The sequence below is a fragment of the Rattus norvegicus genome, chromosome 1 (genome assembly GCF_021556685.1).
Source record: "Rattus norvegicus strain SHRSP/BbbUtx chromosome 1, alternate assembly SHRSP_T2T, whole genome shotgun sequence".
NCBI lineage: Eukaryota > Metazoa > Chordata > Mammalia > Rodentia > Muridae > Rattus > Rattus norvegicus.
The window spans coordinates 4815356-4835612 of NC_141534.1; positions in this window are offsets into that span (position 1 = coordinate 4815356).

A 20257-nucleotide genomic window follows, 5' to 3' on the forward strand; every position below is an offset into this window, starting at 1 on the left:
TTCTGGGATCATGGTAAGCGTAACAAGGAGAAAAGAGCTGTCCTAAGGTCTCAGAAATACATTTACCGAAGGGAAACGTCTTTCAAGCTTATTTTGGCAAAGAACCTAGTAGCGATGAATGGAAGGCAAGGAATAAACTAGAGGGCAATGAATTGCTTTTCAGCTCCAGAGGTCTTCTCTATCTGTTTGTGATAAGGCTGCTATAAAAAAATCCCATTTTAACCTTTATCATAGAGTTCATGATCAGACAAGGGAGGCTAGTGGATTAAGAAGAGTAAGATAGCCCAAGAGCCTTTCAAACTCTGCCCGTGTTCTTCTAATTACCAACGTTCTCCTGCATCAAAAATTCTCAGACATCTGTGAATTTACTGTGTCTCCTACCTTCTCCCAGTGTCAATAGGTCCCCCTCTTAAGTGTCTGATCTGACAAGAACACTGGCTAGTAAGTCATACAGTGATACAAGATTTTCCCAGTGGATGAGGCTACCAAAGTGCTTCCAAATTTGAATCTTGTAAACTAATGGCTTTGACTCTTCATCCTTTCTGTTTCCTAATCCTGAGGAATTAGGAAACACCTGAGTGGGCTTTGAGATTGCTAACATGGTCAGACTCATCTAGGATATAGAACATGGGTTTTTAGCTCTGGCCTATTACCTGGAATATGTCTTACCAGTTTGCTCTACCCTCCATTACAAAGGATGGCAGGCTGTGCAAGGTCTAGGAAATATTTGCCAAGGTTTTCAGTCGGCAGAGTGGTCTATTCTAGAATCATGCATTTGAGCCCCTAATTTTATATCTCTTTCCCTTAAAACATATAGAAGGATGTTTTTTAAACCCATAAACATTTTCTTAAGAAATATTTTCCATGAGGATGAAATATTTAAAAATTCTCCTTTAGTATGTATTTGTATGTTGTCAGACATGATCTGCCTTCTCCTATAAACAACTTGACGTATGTAGCATGTCAGCTTAACTATTCATTCTCTACTTCTATTTTACAGTAGCATGAAGTGCTATAGGGTTAGAGGTCAAGTTTGTATTAATCACTAGTAAAACAGTAACTTAGAGGCTGGGGATAGGGCTCAATCTGTCATGTGCTTGTCACACAAGCCTGAGGGTCCCACATTTGGATCTTCAGCAGCCACATAAAAGCTAAGTGGTACAGCATCTGCCTATAATCCCATCACTGGGAGTAAGAGTCAAGAATATCGTGATAGCTTATTGGTTCATCAGCCTAGCTAAATAGGTAAGAGCTAGGTTCAGTGGGGGAGATAGTCTCAAAAATGAGGTGGAGAGAAATTGAGGAAAATATGTGACAAAGACACATACATACTCATTCCTCCACCTATTCATATACTGTATAGCATATGATAAAAACACAGACTAGCAACAGTAATTCATGAAGATTGGCCTGAGCCTTGGGTAATCATGCCATAGGATGCCCCCACAGAAAAGTAATTTAGCATCTATACTATACTCATTTTATAAAAGAATTGATGTTAGACCCAGTTCCTCAGACTGAAGACGTATAATGCTTAAATCTGTAAATTTGTTTGGAGAGAAGTGGGTCTCCTTGTGTGGGTGGAGAATAAGACTGAGAAGACTTCTCTTTGAAGCATAGTCACTCCCATCTCTACTAAACTCTTGTTTATCTTAGAGGCACCTCTAGGTGTCTTCAGTGCCTGTTGCCACCACCCATGGTGGCTGGCATGTCTCTGGCTATCTTTAGCATGAACACCTACCTCATACTCATTTTTGAATCTTTCTTTCCCCTCAGAAGTCATTTACTGCTAATGGATCCTCAGGGAGGAATAAGAAGACCTATTCTCAGTCTCCATCTGTTATGCAAGTAACCACAGCTACTATGGTTTTATAAGTGTGATGGCCATGTCATATCCAAGAGGACGTTTTACAACACTCCTCGCCGTCACATAGATCTCATATTCTGATCTCATCTCATATTGGATGTAATTGGCTGTTTTCTTGATCGATGGAAATCTAACATGGTGGTTTGAGTTGTAGTATTACAAAAGACAGGTACAGATCTGAACCTCTGATACCTTAAAATGCAGGCAAATTCAGAAATACATATGTATAGGCTACATATGTATAGGCTAGTGTTTAAACATCAATTTGACATAAGCTAGAACTATCTGAGAAGAGGTAACCTCAATTGAGAAAATGCCTATATAGACTGGCCTATAAGCAAGGCTGTAGAACATTTTCTTAATTGGTAGTTGATGTGGGAAGGGCTGACCTGTGCTGGGTGGTGTCAACCCTGGGCAGGTGGTCCTAGGATATTTGAGAAAATAGGTTGAGCGAGTTAGTAAACACCACTCCCTTATGGCCTCTACATCAGTTCCTGCCTTCAGATTCCTGTCTTAAGTTCTTGGCTTGACTTGCCTGGATGATGGATTATGACCAATAAGCTGAAATAAAATCTTCCTTCTTCAAGTTGATTTTGGTCATGACGTTTTATCACAGAAATCGAAACCCTAACTAAAGAAAAAAATTAAGCATCTCAAGGTAAGACAAGCCTAGAGTTAGGATTTGGAGTGGACCCTAAATCTAGTGGTTTGTCTTTGTTGGAGAAAGACAGTATGATCATATATGTATATGTATATGTATATGTATATGTATATGTATATGTATATGTATATGTATATGTATATGTATATGTATATGTATATGTATATGTATATGTATGTATGTATGTTGTGGTTTGCCCTGAAGCTATCTGTATTTTGATGCTAATTCCACTGCCCCAAGGACAGCAGCCTAGTCACGTACTCAGGAATCAGGTGACTTCACCAGAATCTTTTCTCCATTGAATTTGTAAAGTGCAGGTGAGGGGCAGGTACAGGATAGAAGGATGCCTGTCATTGGAGGAGAAGGAAGGATGGGCAGGAGAGAAGTTTGAAGGAAGAGGAGGAGACTGGAAGAGAAAGGAGAGACGGAGAGAGGGTGAGAAGCCATGCAGGTGATGTTAAGATTCTGCTCTGTGTATTTACAGGTTGTTATTAATGTTCTCAAGGGATGGATGGTACCGGGCTTTGTATGTTTAAGTATGCAATTATATCTTACCAATTGGGTCAAAGGTTATTGTGTTGTGTGTTCTTTTATGTGAGGGCTTGAGTGTAGGAAAGTGTACGGCTGGGATGTGTTTCCACCAAGATATGTAGCAGATATCTTGGGGCACTGGGGTGTGGACCTAGTGAGGTAAAAGACAACTATACTTTTTTATTTTGTCAGGGATGAGGAATAAATCCAGATGAAGAAGAAAGTTGATTTTGGAGAACTATGGCCATAGCCCAAGGCTGCCAAGGATACATGAAGCACCCCAAAGCTGGCAGAAAGCCTGGTATAGACTCCAGATAGGAACCTACATTACTTACACCTTGATTTTGGGCTATGAAAGAACTGGCCTTCATGGCTTTGACCCTAGGTCATGGTGATTGACCCTAGGAAACTAAGACACTCCACTGTTGTTCGATGTCTTCATTCCTGTGAATTCAGCTCCATTTTGCCTGTCCCCGTTCTTGAGGAATGTTCTTTGCTTCAGCGGTCTACAAATTGCTAACAAGAATACCCAACACAAAAATGACCCAAGTATCCCCTATACTTTCCCTGACGTCATACAAAGTTTCCAGGTCTTCAGATTCTCTCTCAGGGAGTCACCCATAACACAGGGATATATGTCTTCCTGCCTCCTAGGCTAAGCTAGTCAGATAGGTTTTGTCCAAAGCCACTGATATGAGGGGAATGGGTTCTTCTATTTTACAAACCTTTTAGTTTCATGGAGATACAAATTTTGAAATTTAATTTTCTTTATTGTGTATATATGTCTATCTGTATGCACACAGTGGTGCATTTTCCCGTGGAGACTAGAAGATGGTGTTGGGTCCCTGGAGCTGGAATTATAGACAGTTGTGATTTTCCCAAAGATGGGTGTGGAGAACAGAACTCGGATCCTTAGTAAGAGTGCTACATATTCTCCGAGCAATCTCTCTAACTCCTGAGATCCAATATTTGATTCAAGAAATACTTGCACAAAACTTCCCATGGAAACAATATATAACCCATGAACAACCACAGAGGAAAATAGACCATGTTCAAAATGAGGCCTACCATGGTTGGTTTGCCAAGGAAGAGATTGCTTTAGATGACTATTTATACTTTCCTCCCTGTATGTCTCCCTCCCTGGTTTATTTTCCATCAAAGCATCTTCTGATCACAGGCTGACTATATGGAGTGAAGTTATTCATTTGTTTATTGCCTGTTTCTTCTAGGTCAAACAGCAATTCATGAAAGCAAAGAGTTTTGTTTGCTTTGTTAATTTGCCTTAGCGCCAGTACCCAGAGCAAAGGAACGTAGCACCTAGAAGATATCCATTAAAAGAGCAACCTGGATGAGAGGCTCCTGCTGTCTATTTTATAGCAGGCTTGCTTTGTAGGAGTTAAGAAGTCTGGGAGATGCACCAGGTTATGCTAAAGGCTACAGAAGTATCCAGGGGACACGAGAAAGGGAAGAGTAGCTATAAGCAGGTGGTAAGCTCAGCAATTAGAAAGAGTGTGGTGAGGGGTATGTTGTGTCTTAAGACATCAAGTCAAAGGCAGAGGAGCTGTCTGAAATGGGCTGGTGGTTACCTCATCTGTACCCCAGGTTTTCGCCACTTTGGGCCTTACAGGCTATATGATGCCACTGTGAAGATTGTCTATTAGCACTGTTGTGTATGACTGAGCTTGAGAAGCAAGAATATGTAACAGTAGTGAGCCAAGCTCTGCTATGTGTCCATGGCACACCCAGACCCATGAACCCATGTAAAGCAAAGTTTGCATTTGTCTGTTCCAATCTTGGAACAGGCCAGTTACAAGAAAGGTACTCTGTGTGTGTGTGTGTGTGTGTGTGTGTGTGTGTGTGTGTGTGTGTGTGAGAGAGAGAGAGAGAGAGAGAAAGAGAGAGAGAGACAGAGAGAAAGAGAGACAGAGAGAGACAGAGAGAGAGACAGGCAGAGACAGAGAGACAGAGAGACAGACAGAGACAGACAGAGACAGAGAGATAGAAACAGACAGAGACAGACAGAGATACACAGAGAGAGCGAGAGAAAGCACAAATTACATTATAAGCTATATTCTCTAAGAAGCTATCTTAGATGTTCATGAAACAATTGCTATCTTATTTGTTCTAAAGCAAGCACACTTGTCATGTGAAATTTAGCCATACCCCATTACCTTTGGCCTCAGTAGAACTTCCTGTGTGACTCTTTTCAATTCAGCACATTTGTTTCTCCTCTTACCCAAACCACCAAACATCTCATGGCTGCTACTGATAACAAAATGCAATGCTCAAGACCAGAGTCACAGGGGGAAGATCCAACCCTTGCTCATCTGTTCTTTAGACTAGCCGAGCAAATTCATATTAAGAAGCCCAAGGGAAAAATTTTTCATACCATAAAAAGGCATGGCATCATCCCATAAGTATCTCTTTGCTGTTGTCTCAGCTACCACCCCTCTTTCTGTCAGCCGTGGGTTGAACCTTTGGTCACTTCTAGAATTTTCTCTGAGACAAATGAGGAACACTCACCTCTCCCAGTGCATTAGACAAACGTTAAGCCTTGTAAACTCTCTGTTAAATTGTTTTTATTGTTAGTGGTAAGTTCTTTCAATTTATATTTTAAACACTTCTAATATTCCTTTCATATATAACAATGTATAATATACATAATAAATATAAATTCATAATATATAAAATTATATATATGTATGCAAAAATTGTGAAAATGGGACAATTTATCTCCCTATTGAGACAACTTCTGGTTGTTCTTGTAGTCTAGGCTGCCTTGAACAACAGGACCATCAGTTAAATGTCCAGCTGCATATGCCAGTAGCAGCTATCTCGAACATTCAACAAACGCCTGTAGAAACTCCATAGAGATTACAGCTCTTTTTCTGGACTCCTGAGCACACATCTGCAACCAGCACTGTTTTAGACAACTGCTAGTCCAACTTACAGACCTTTACAAAAGTGACTCCACAACCAACACAATTTGTAGAAAGCACAACGTTCACTTGAAGGCCACTCAGCATTCTCTGTTGCTAGAGTCAGAGAGCTTGTCTTAGTTTCATTGATTTTGTGATGAAACTCCTTTAATTTGTCTCAAAATTCTAGGTCATATCCACTATTGCAGGAGCTTGAAGCTTGAAGATGTCACACCACACTCAGCCAAGAACAGAGAGGAAATGGACACACCCATGCTGTCCGCTTGCTGTTTTTGCTTTATTGTTACATATTTCAGGGTTCCCTGCTGAGGGATTGGTGCCACCCACAATGTGCTGGGCCTTCTCACACTAATCACTAATTAAAACAATCCTCCACAGACATCCTCACAGGCAAACATGATACAGACCCGTCATTAATGGTGCTCTTCTCAGACAATTCTATGTTGTGGCAAGTTTGATGTTGAGAACTGACCACCACAGAGACAGAACATAATGGATACATTTTACAAAGAGGTCAGTGTTTTCAAAGCCATAATATTTTATTACACAGTTAGCATTTATAGCTTGCTGGAAACTTTTATTACTAGAATGACTTCTGTCTTATTTTCTCTTCCTATTGCTATGACAAGAGCAGCTTAAGGGAGAAAGGGTTTATTTTGACTTGCAGTTCCGAAGGAATACAGTCCATCATGGTAGAGAAAGTATGGCAGTGGGCAGGGTAGCTGTGGTGTCGGGTCAGGAACCTGGCTGGTCACATTGCACTCATACTCTGGAAGTTGAACATGCACAGAAGGTGGGGCCAACCCATCAAGCCTCAGGATCCATTTCCTCCAGCAAGGCCCCATCTCTTAAAGATTCTACAGTCTTCCAAACCAGCACCATTAAATGAACACCAAGTGTCCAAACGTAAGCCTTTGGGGGATATTTTACAACAAACTCACTCCTTGTCAGAATGGACAGCAAAGCTTTAAATCAAAATGTTCTTTTTCCTCTCGTCTCCCCATCATCCTTAACATTCTGTGCTTATAACCCAAGAGGGAATGTGTTCCCACCACACTCAGAGTAGGTGAGGTCACTGTGCACTCTTCCCCAGCACAGGGTGCATTTTATTGGGGAAGAAGTAAATCAGAGGCATATATTAGCAAGTGCCCAGGGGCAATGGCCACAGCAATGACCTTTAAAGGGCAGTATTGAGTACTGTGACAGCAAAACCAGCAAGTGGATGACCTGTGAAAGGTCCTTGGCAACCAGAAAATATTTCCTATTTCATCATATAACCTGGTACCTTCTGATACATTTCTCTTCCTTTGGGGGGAGGTAGTTTCTGGAACATGGAGCAGGCACATTTTCTCTGCTCTATAATGAATACTCTCTATTTGAGCTCATAGAAGAACTGATATCCTTTAAGCGGTCATTCTTGTACTTTCTGTTGCTTTTAACGCTGGGTTTAACAAAGTGACATTTGCATTACTCTGGGATATTTTGAGGTATCATGGAAGCTTATATTGGTTAGAATTATAAAGTGGCCTCTAAAAAAACCCTTAAGAGGGCTAAGATTAGAGAGAATAGTTATTTTACCTGACATTACACAAGCAAGGAACAGCATCTCAGTTCCGGGTTCCCTCACCTGCTGTAGCGTCCATCCTAAACAGTCAGGAGCATGAGGCAGGAATTCCTTAATCAGGGGTCTTTCTGCACTAATACAGTCATTTTATATCCTTTTGAAACTTTGACCCCCAATAAATTCCAACCTCCCAGCTTTACTCTTTCTGCATTCCATCCTTCTCCCCCTGAGAGCCATATCTGTGTTGGAAGTCCTCCACCATTTTTATCTCCCAGCCTAAACTGACTCTGTTCTGTCCTCCACTCTGTCTTCATGAGCATGGCTTGCCTAGTCTATCGTCTAATGTGAATGTTACTCCTCATTCTTACGTGAGATGGGGGAAGAGATCTGATGCTCTATGCCTGGTTAAAGACATTGGTTTCCGGGGCTGGGGATTTAGCTTAGTGGTAGAGCGCTTACCTAGGAAGCACAAGGCCCTGGGTTCGGTCCCCAGCTCCGAAAAAAAGAAAAAAGAACCAAAAAAAAAAAAAAAGACATTGGTTTCCACTGAAGGGTTTGTCTCCTTTTGTCCTGTTTTTTTTTTTTTTTCTTTTTGCCCCACAGGAAATATGTCCACTCTCTTTAGAGTGTAGAATGTAAAACACCAATTTGGCAACAGCACCATAATTTCGTGATGAAAAGTGGTTTAAAACAAAGCAGTCATTGGATGATCCTTCAACAGACAAACCTACTGCATGAGTAGCTTCTCTGGGTGTGTACCGTGAACACAGCAATCTGCTATAAGGCAAACAGTTAGAACACAGCTGTGTGTGTGTGTGTGTGTGTGTGTGTGTGTGTGTGTGTGTGTGTGCGCGTGCGTGTGTGTGTGTATGCGTGTGTGTGTGTGATGCATCTCTTCTTTCAAGATTTAATGTCATTCCTCCCCAACACACACACACACACACACACATACACACACACACACACACACACATTCACTAATTTACTCACTCTCTTCTATAAGATCTGCTACAGCTTTGCTTTCATGTCAAGAAGAGGAGCTGGGTGTATGTAGTAGACATTTCTGAACTTCAAGAGGTTGAGGCTGAGGCATGAGAATCCCATATTTAAGGCCAGTCTGGGCTATACATACCTGCTTGTCATTTTGTGAGAACTTGAGTAAAAATGACCTGCGCCAAGCTATGTGGATGAGACCACTTGCATGTAAGCCAGGTTCAAGGTAGTCACCAAGACTCTTGGACATGTCCCTTCTGGCTACTGTAGATGCAGTAGCCCCCATGCCCCTGTGAACTATTTGGTGCAGGTCTTTGTTCTTGCCTCTCAGTACCTCTGTGCTTCATCTTGCTCACTTATAAAACAGGAGTACCGCTTGCCTCCCTCCAGTCTACACATGTGCCATATATAATGCTAAAACAAGACAACGGAAAAGTGATTTTAGTGCTCCAGAAGGAAAAAAAATCTCATTATTGCATTTCTCTATCTCTTTATGTAAAATAGAAATGAAAGCTAGATATGGAGGGCTGCCTTGCAAAACATTTAGAACATTCAAAACGTGTTGCTTTGAGGTGTCTTTTCATTTAAAAAAATTCCCAAGAAAAATACTATGCTTGAAGTGTATATTTTTATGGGATATATCACTGCATCATTGAATATTTTTGATATGTAAATTCTGATGAAACCAAATATGAAAGTCTCTCTCATTGATTGCCACAGGCTTCTATACAATAAAGAGAAAATACACAGTCAAATTGGAACTCAAAGAAGGTTCTTATCAGAAAGAACAGACTGGCAGCACGTTTCCTTGTTCTGAAGCACAGCAGAAACTTCTGTGACATTCTGGAAGTTAAATATGAATTTATTGATTTATTTTTCCACTCCTTGTTCAGAAACACACAGCACTGAACTGAGAAGTGACTCTGTCAATGTGACTCAAACAACCCAAATATTAATTTCTACAATGTTCCTTTTGTGACTCCACAAGATGATACAGAATGAGTAGAGTAAGATTCTGAGGGGGTGGTAGATTGTCAAGAACATCCTTGGAGTTTGGGTCTATGTTCTGTTGAGCTTAGGCTCTGCCAAGGAGGAAACAAATTTCCTGAGAACTAAACCCAGGTCCTCTGCAAGATCAGCAAATGCTGTTGCCCACTGAGCTATCTCTCCGGCCCCTGAACCCAGAACACAAACTATCTGCATCCCCTAAGTCACCATCCAGTATTCTTAAAGGTTCAGAAAAAGCAGGCAACTTATGATCACATTCTATCTTACACAGATCATCCTTTTGCACCATGAATAACAAAAGCTTTCTTTCCAAATCTGCAGCACAGAACATACATACAATACATCCGTTCTACATACAACAAAGGGAAGCGGTTTGGTTTTGGATCAGATATTCTCTAGGAGAGCTCATACTTCCCAGGGGAAATTTTTTTTTGAAATGTGTAGAAGCACTGTCTCACTTTGTCAAATGGTGGGGGTTTCCAGTATCATAGGCAATTTCCAGAGATGCCCACACATCCTACAGTGTATATCAGAGCTCCCCACATTAATGAACTGTCTTTTATGTAACAGGTATGTGTCCTTCTGGATATTCGTGAACATGAAATCGGTTTATCATTTCCTGACCCCACAACTACTTGGCCTCGAACACAGAACTAAATTGTTTGGGGCAATGGGTATTTAAGATTCTTCGAATTCTCTAGGAATTCAGAACTATGTGTATATTCTTTTCTTTCAGTGCTTCAGCAAGATTCATTCGGAGGTCCAGGAAATTGGATTAACAGTGGCAGTGACCCCAGCAGTTCTGCATTAATTCCTTCCAGCACAGGCATGCATTAGCTGTCACTTCTATAGAGACTGGGTATGACTGTGAGCTATCTGTGCCAGTGATGCTGTGTCCATGTATGAAGATTGAGACTCCTATCATTTTAATTATGGTTTTCCCTTTTCTTATTAGTCACATTAAACTTTAAGTTGAGGGGCTGGACAAACAGCTTGAGAGCACTTACTGCACTTAAAAACGAGCAGAATTCAGTCCCCACGTGATGTCTGTGGAGTTTCCGCAACTCCAGGCCCACAGTTTGGTTCTCCCTGCAAGCCCTACTGACGTACACCACACAGATCTGCACACAGGTGAAACCTTGTACACGCAAGATATATGCTTTGTTCAAGTCTTGAGGAAACCTGAGTAGATTGAAAAAGTACATGGATATAAAAAACAATGACTTTATGAAATTCGTAGGCAAATGGATGGAACTGGATAATATCATCCTGAGTGAGGTAACCCAATCACAGAAAAACACACATGGTATGCACTCATTGATAAGTGGCTACTAGCCCAAATGCTCGAATTACCCTAGATGCACAGAACACATGAAACTCAAGAAGGATGACCAAAATGCGAATGCTTCACTCCTTTAAAAGGGGAACAAGAATACCCTTGGGAGGGAATAGGAAGGCAAAGTTCGGAACAGAGGCAGAAGGAACACCCATTCAGAGCCTGCCCCACATGTGGTCCATACATATACAGCCACCAAACTAGATAAGATGGATGAAGCAAAGAAGTGCAGGCCGACGGGAACTGGATGTAGATCTGTCCTGAGAGACACACCCAGAATACAGTATATACATAGGCGAATACCATCATTAAACCACTGAACTGTGAACGGGACCCCCATTGAAGGAATCAGAGAAAGGACTGAAAGAGTTTGAAGGGGCTCGAGACCCCATATGTACAACAATGCCAAACGACCAGAACTTCCAGGGACTAAGCCACTACCCAAAGACTATACATGGACTGACCCTGGGCTCCAACCTCATAGGTAGCAATGAATATCCTAGTAAGAGCACCAGTGGAAGGGGAAGCCCTTGGTCCTGCCAAGACTGAACCTCCAGTGAACGTGATTGTTGGAGGGAGGGAGGTAATGGGGGGAGGATGGGGAGGGGAACACCCATAGAGAAGTTCCTCTCCATAGAGGAGAGGGAGGGGTTAGGAGGATGTGGCCTGGAAACTGGGAAAGGGAATAACAATCAAAATGTAAATAAGAAATACTCAAGTTAATAAAGATGAAAAAAAAAAAAGAAAAAGTGCATGAAAGCTATATTATTTCTGAATCACATTTCTGGATGAGGAAAAGAAAATGGGATAGTTTTAGATTGCAAAGGACTCCTGTATCTATCAGGGTTGAGACCTGTTGGTACAGATGAGAGGGTGCATCTGCATCAGGAGATCTGCTCTCTCCCATCTTGGCCAACCATCACAGAGTTTTGGAGGTGTCATATAATCCCCCTGAGCTCATTTGATGGGAATCGATGGACTGGACTGGATCACTGTCACTTTCTAATGGAATCTCAAGTCCTTGACTTGGGTATTAGCTTAGATAGGCTTAGGAATGCTTAAAGCCTTTACCAAAGTGGGGAAAGTCCAAACACCCTCAGTCAAGTCAATATTTTGGAACTAATGAATTTTTCTTTTTTTCTTCTGCAGATAGTTATGATGTGTGCGACCACCTGATCTAGAAAGGGACAAATAGTAAATGTGGAAATTCCTAGTCAGGACTTGATAGACAGATGGTGGAAATGATCCTCTATAAAGCATTATATTGTATAGCCGCAGAATTATGCAACCCTCAAAAATATTTTTGAAACAGAGTCTCACTCTAGAGCCCTGGCTGGCCCAAACTAGCTCATTAGATCAGGTTGAACCTCAAAATTGCAGAGATCCACCTGCTTCTGCCTCCCACATGCTGGATGAAAGGCATATACTACCAAGGCTAGACCTTGAAGCTAGTGCTAAAGCATGTAAAATAGATAATAAACAAAACTCAAAAACCAATCTTTGAATTTTCTATGGGAGAAAAAAAGACAGATGGCAATACCATTGGATTGGAAGACTTCTGTTTGTTTGTTTTTTAAATATCAATTTTCATCTCTGCCTCTGTCTGTGGTGAAGAAAGACCACAAGGAGAAGCAAGCACCCCAGTGTCTCCTCCTATATGGGCACTAATACTCTTCATGATCCTCTCAAAGTCTCTGTCTTCTCACCCTTGGGAGAGAGTTCCACATAATAATTCCTTTAGACCACAGAGATTCACTAATGTTCCTGACCAACTGATATTCAATTATGGAATTTTACTTCAAAATATTTTTGTTTAAAATTTTGTTTCAATATATTTTTGTTTAAAAAGTTTTTAATTATATTTTTTTTGCCTGAGTATATACATTTTTTAATTCAGTCTTAACAGTTAATAACGGTGCCTCCAGGCCATATTTTTTTCTAAAAATAAAGATTTATTTTCTTTTTACTTATGAGTATGTATGTCTAGGTGAATGTATGCTACATGTATGCAGGTGCCCACAGAGACCCTCTATACCTCTGTGTACAGGACTGTATACCTTTGTATAATATGAGTGCTGGCAACCAAACATGGGTGAGTCCTCTGGAAAGAACAGGAAACACTCTTTACACTAAGCCATTTTTTTTAGCCCTCCAGCTCAAATTGTAAATACTAAGCTTCATATATAATTAATGACTTGAAAGGAACTTGAGGTAGAATTAAATTTATATTTATTCCAGTTCTATATTTAGAAGTTGAGTTCTTTAAAACATTAAATCAGCAATCCTCGATCATCATGGTTATTATATATTTATCTTTATTTTAGCTTTGTTTGGTTTATTTATATATATTGAATTTGTATTTTGATTAAATAGTGCTTGACAAGATCAACGTAGGATTTAAATCTTTTTCACAGGGCTTATGTTCTTCAAAGCACAAGGTACATATGTAAAGATGGAGAAAAAATGTCAAATACCAGCAATAAGGAGACTTTTAATAACTTGGTTAAATTGCCTTAACTTAAAACCATCACATCCTATAACCCCATCTTTCCTGATTGACTAGAATGTTGTAGCCACAATCTGGTTGTTTTGTAACCTAGGTCTAAACCATACCCCAAGAAGCTAGAGTGTGTGCCCCTGTTAAACCAGTGATGGCTGGACTCAACCAGTTTTAGCTGAATTCAGTTCCTTGTAGAAACACTCCCTGGCCCACCTTTTAGCCTGGAGCTGAGAGGTCTGGGGCACTCTTCTTCACAACCCATTCATTCCATCAACACTGAAATTGTCTTCGGAGCAGAAGTCCTCGTACATCACTGTGTCATTTCTGTGGCTGTAATAAAATATGCTGACAAAGGCAACTTAGGGATGAAGAGTTTATGTGGCTTACAATGTCAGGGTACAGTCCATTATGGGGGAAGTCAGGGAACCTGAAACAGCTAGTCAGATCCACAGTCCAAAGCAGAGAGAGAAAAAGGAATGCATGAACTCCCATCCATGTTTGTATCTTCTCTACATTTGCACAAACCAAGCAATATCCATAGCAGCCTGGGCCTTCCATGTTAGTTAGTAAAGGCAATCAAGACAAGAGATATATCTGCCCGTCAACTTGATATAGGTAATGCCTCCTTGAGACTCTTGCCAAGCGATTCTATGTTGTGTCAAAGTTGACGAAACTAACCATCATACCATATATCATAGATACATAGTCAATGAAAGTGTCTAGCCTTTGAAACAGTAACAGGCCCGAGTGGTCAGAACACTCGATGCCTTTCCAGGTCTCTGTGCTAGGTACCAAGCTACCTCCTTCATCGGAGAATAAGCAAGACCTAGACATACCTGCCAGCTAGAAAGACTTATGGGGGACGGAGGCTTCTGTGTCCCGCTGCTCCATCTCTTCACTGGTGATAGCTGCTTCTGTTAGAACAGATGTCCTTACAAGCTCCCTACCCTTAACACTACATGGCCCAGGTGTGAGCATATCGTGTAAGCTTAGAGCTTTACACTAAGCTATGAGTGCTAAGATAACTCCCAAGACAACCACATCAGAAACTGAAAAGGTGAACTGTATGTCAGCATCCCTAGAATGAGACCATCAGCCTACAGCAAACACTCCAAGGAGCAGCTAGATACGGACATGGGTTTCTTAACCTCTCTGAATTATTTTCGCTCACCTATAGAATGTGATTAACATTGGCACTAACCTACGACTAGCAAAACAAAACAAAAAAATGCAATACTAAAGCCTTCTGTCAACTGTGCAGGGCTGAATTAATATAGTCTCACATAGTTTCCTTCTGTAGTCATCCAAATGCATAGGACACAGCAAGGCCTTGGCAACCTCATTGATTACCTCAGCGTAATTATGATAATTGTTGATTTTCTATTGACAAGCCCATAATTGCCCTAAATTGATTGGCAGTGATGTGGCATATACATAGAAACAGCCATCTAATCCCACGCTAAAGGCTCTACAGACAAAACAGTGAAGAGTAATTGTTCAGCATACCAACCAAATGATTACATGTTTACCATGCTCAGATTTGTACTTCATACAAACCCACAATCCAGAGCTCCCTGTTAGATACAATTTATTTAACCTTGCCTCCTGTTTTCCTTTTTCTCGAATATGCCACACACAATGCTGGAGACAGATTGTAACCCCAGTTGCTCCTCTATTGGCTTGTTTGGATTTTTTTTTTTTATCATCATCGTTACTTTGCGATTTAACAGTAGGTGGCTAATGGAAATGTTATTCTCTGCGGTGGCAGACTAAATCAGTGGGAAGTGAGGGGGTGGGTGGTGAGGGGTAGGGGGAAGGAAGAAATGTGTTTACACTTGAAGATGTCACATGAAGCAGCTGGAGCCCCCAGCCCTTGATGCTGGGACAGCCATGAGCTTTGAAGAACTCATCTACATTATTACCTGCTCCTTCACACTTAGGAATCTATTAATTTACAATTAGTTGTATGGATTTTCTAGTAGATTTGTAATTTCTGTAATAATTTACAGAGCACTGAAGAAATTAACTATGCCCCTTGGAAAGATAAGCATTACTGAAGAAGTAGATCCCAGCACGAGTTATTGAACACACCATTGAACGTCTGGGTTTTTAGCTTTAAATTCTAATTTAATTACAGCAGAACTGATTGGAGAATCCCATTTTATTATCCAAGAAAGGCCCTTAACCAGCTCACCCTACCCACACTCAAAACCATCAGGTTTTAATAAGGATTCTACCTTGAAAAACAGTTTATATATTTTCAAATTTGAAAGAGGGCAGATTCATCTTTAGCCTTAAAATGAAATTGGAGAACTTTCCCTAACAGACACATACCTGAAATGATCCTTCCCTCCCATCACTACATTACAAAAATGCAACAATAACATCATACTAAATACACACAAATGATGGCAACTCTTCAAATTGTTTCAGTTTTCTTAGACATTGAAGAGAGTTTCTGTGGAAGGAGGAAAGCAGGATGACCAAGAAACATTAGCACCATCCTGAGTGATGTCCCAAAGATAAGAGCAGGGTACCAAAAGGATTTCTGATAGAGGCAAATAGGTGTAACTGGAAGACTCTACAAGAAGAATGTTCTACTCAAAGGAAACAAATATAATGAAAACTACAATTGTTTGTTACTGGGGATGGAGTCTAGGGCCTTACACATGTGAAGCAAGTGCTCTACTATGGATCCACTCCCCAGTCCATGTTATTATTCTATTTTTATATAATTTCTTTCATTCACTTGTTATAATTGTGTACATACATGCTCATGTGTATATCTGCATATGCTTGTATGTGCATGCGAGAGAGAGAAAGACAGAGAGAGAGAGAGAGAGAGAGAGAGAGAGAGAGTCAGCATTTACCTTTTTGTATCAGAAGAGTGTTCTCTGCTATAGTCATAGAACCACAGTTATAAGAAGTCCCAGGAGTGTTTTGCCGTTTGATTGCTATTTCTTGTTACTTTGCTCATATGGCCATTAGCTAATACATTATTGTATTTTGTACCAATGCCTGCCTCAGAAGAGCTTCAATAAACATGTTATTAATGACTATTACATGTTGGATTGTCTAAACTCTGGAGTTGAATCAACTCAGGACTTGGATTTTAACAATATTTTCTGGCTTCTTCTAGCTGTAAAAGTTGATGGTAGAGAGGAACCAGAGCAGCCCTCACAGCTGTGGGGAGTAAGGTGGACTTTAGTTCTGGGCTTATCCACTCAGTGCTGACCACCTTTGATGTCTTCTTATTGTTTCTGAGAAGACATATTGTTCAGAGCCTTAAGCTGTCTACTGCTGTGCTGCTTTCCACAATGTCACAAAGGAAAACACAGTGTGGATTCAAATGGTCTCTGCTCACCTTCTGTCTGTTGCCAGGACCACTCCTTGGAGTGCAGATACCATGGAGGGAAATTCGAGAGGAAAGTTTTGGAGCCGACAGTCTTTTCAATTACACACTGCTAATAATTTGCCTGAAGTGATTTTTGAATTCAGAGAGATGTTGAAAATTAAATCAAATTACAAATGATGAAATAATTGCTCTAAAAGGATTCAGTAAAAAAAAATCACACATCATACTAAAGGTAAGAGCTCTAGGCAGGTACTGGATCCTTGGTATGATTCGAATGGTCACTATTAATAATAAGTCTTTATGAAGTCACATCACCTCTCCAGTCTCAAAAAGGTAGGACAATCTCTCAAATCTTTTTTTTTAGCTGTGAAATTGTACAATTTCACATACCTTCAAAAAACACTTTGGAAGAAGATAAAGAAGAAGGAAAACACAATATAGAACGCATTTTAGAAGTTAGGCCACATAAGGTCCTATATTCAATCCCAAGCATCACAAGTCGTAAGTAAACAAATAAAATAAAAGCCAACTTGAAAAATGAAAATTTATACTTCACACTGAGTCAGAAATCACTGTCAGGTCTTTCCTGACTACAGGGAAAGCATTCCTTTTTCCTCTCCAAAGAGCTAAATGCAGATATTTAAGATGAAAGAACAGTGACACATGAATATTCAAAACACTGATGACAATGAACTTGTGTGCCAGAGTTTTAAATTTCATTCTCCTTCGCTGCCATAAATCAGTGGGATGTGGTGACACTTACTGCCTTCTGCTGTTTGTTTCTGTTAGGTCTTAGAGAATTTAACTTCAGGGACATGATTGCTTACTTTAAATCTTAAAAAAACATTATGGCCCAGAAGTTGTAAGTCACATTCTAAAAGAACACAGGGATTTTACCCTGGCACAAAGGCTCTCTGTGGAAACATAGCTCACAGCCTTACTCTCTGTCTGGGGTCTTAGATATTGGGGTAGTACAGAGACTTGGTCAGTCGACGTGTACTAGTAATCAGCAGTTTTGGAAAAATGTTATGTATAGTTAGACTTTCTTCTTTGCCATTAGATGGATAAATAAAACGAAAAATAAAAATAAAAATAAAAGGACCAACCAAAGACCTAGCAGAACTAAGTTCAGCTTGGTGAACCAATAAGTTTATTTGGCTACTTACAGGAGCATAGGTGACTCAAAAGTAAGAGCATCCCTGAAATGCCCCTGACAAACCGACATGAACAAAAGCAACATTTGGTGGGAAGGGGTCTATTTGTCTTAGAAGACACAGTACACCATGGAAGGAAGCTGAGGTCAGGAACGGAAGCAGAAACCACGGAGGAGTGGTTTGCTTCAAGGCTTGCTTAGCCTGCTTTTATACACTTCAGAATTGTCTGTGGAGAAGTGGCACTACTCATAGTGGGTCAGGTCCTCCTACATCAATTATTAATTAAGAAAATGTCATATACATATTTCTACATGGTCTGATAAAGGCTCTCCCTCAAGTGAAGTTCTTTTTTTTCCAAGGTGACTCTGATTTTTGTCAGGTTGACAAAAGGTAACCATCATTAGTCCCACCTCATTTTGATGAACATTTCACTGAAGTCACATCACAGAATTCCACCTCTTGTGGACCTTTCCACTTCTTGTGTACACTAGTACTACCCAAGGTCATGTGCAGCTAGAGGCAGGGGGAGTAATGGCTGGAATCCAAGGTGAGAGTTCTCAAACACTCCTTCACCCTCTAGAGATTGTTAAGAGTCCAATTACCATAGGTCTAGCTTTCTAAGATTTCTCTGCTTATTCCGTTGTCATGACTACTGGCCTAAGGTTTTCTTTGCTCGATGATGGTTATAGTGTTATGCTTGGGAAAAAGAGCAATGCTACAACAATGAATGATGATGTATCTCATGAGACTAGGATGTTTTCTTACTAAAGAAGAGCTTTCAACTTCAATACATTTAAATTTGGTACAGAATTCTTATCTATTGTCTTTGTTCTAATTTTCTTCATTGCTCAATTATGACCTTTATAAAGTTTCTTCTCCCCATGTTAGTGGATCTATCTTTTTTGACACAATCAAGAAACAATTAGGAAACCAGATTAACTCCTCTCTCTGTCTCTCTCTGTCTCTCTCTGTCTCTCTCTGTCTCTCTCTCTCTGTCTGTCTCTGTCTCTCTCTCTCTGTCTCTCTCTCTGTCTCTCTCTCTGTCTCTGTCTCTCTCTCTCTCTCTCTCTCTCTCTCTCTCTCTCTCTCTCTCTCTCTCTCTCTTTCTGCTCCCAGTCATTTTCTTAGTGACTCTGGTCATTACTGGGTAGGTATTAACTCCTCCCCCTAAAGGGGGTGGTTTGTTATACAGGACAGACGTGGTACAGCAAAAGTCATAGCACTAAAAGAAGATGATCCCACAAATATTTGAAAATGTGTAATAAAGATTGTTTTTATCAACAGAAGGGCATCTCCAAGAAACTGTGGTTGGGTTCTTCAAGGGGAAGGGTTGACCAGAGGTTACAGAGTTGTTTGGCTGCTAAGGTCACAGTACTAGTGGTGCCTCTTTGGGGACCATCAGTGACATCCTACTGGCTGATCCCTGGGCTGCTGCTGTCTTGTAAAAACAGCAAGAAGAGGAGTTCAAAGTCTAGTTCCCACACCGCTTGTTAATTGATGTGCCTACCTCATGCAGAAGGCCTGCAGTTTGGCCATGTTGCCTCAAATCTTGTTTTTTTAAAGGTAACTGAGACAGACGGATGTGAAAGCAAGCTAGGCGGATTCTGCAGGCAATGATGGCCTTGGCTAAACCATTGTGAAGTTGGTTCACTCATGAAGCCACACAGTCAAAGAGATGTCCAGAAGAAATTCCCTGTCTACTCCTTAGGAGCAGTTTAAAAGAAGGACATGCAGAATAAATTCCACAGTTTTACCTTTCATAAGGATTTCTGCTCAGCCACACAAAAGCCTCGGATAAATAATTTAGCCCTAGGTTACAGGCTACGTCAGGAGGTATCATGGTCACCTACCAGGATGGAGCTCATGTAACATTTGATGGAACATTCAGTTTCTTTGAGAAAACATCATCGAGAGATGAATTCTGAAAATATGACTAGCATTGACAATTAGTAGTGCCATCTGCCAACGAGGCACAGAAAAGGTTTCATGCACCAGTATGCTGCGCATACTAATAAATGAAGATATAATCACAAAATCTATTTGTGAGGACTACTATTCCTATAAACAAAACTGAATGGCGTATTAATTACATGCGATGCATTGTATTGGTGAAAAAAATGTCTCCTTTCTCTATTTTTAAAAATATAAATAGTCTGGGCAGAACAATTATTCACCTAGCTTCATTCAGCTTCATTGTGCTATCTGGAGAATTGAAATTAAACCAGCTCACTGGCTTAGCACCTTGTGCAGGAGCAGACTTAGAAAGCCTTTTGCTCATTTACATGAGTTCTTCTGGACAAAGGAATAGGAACTTTTCAGTGAGCTCACTGTGAGGAATTTTCAACTCCT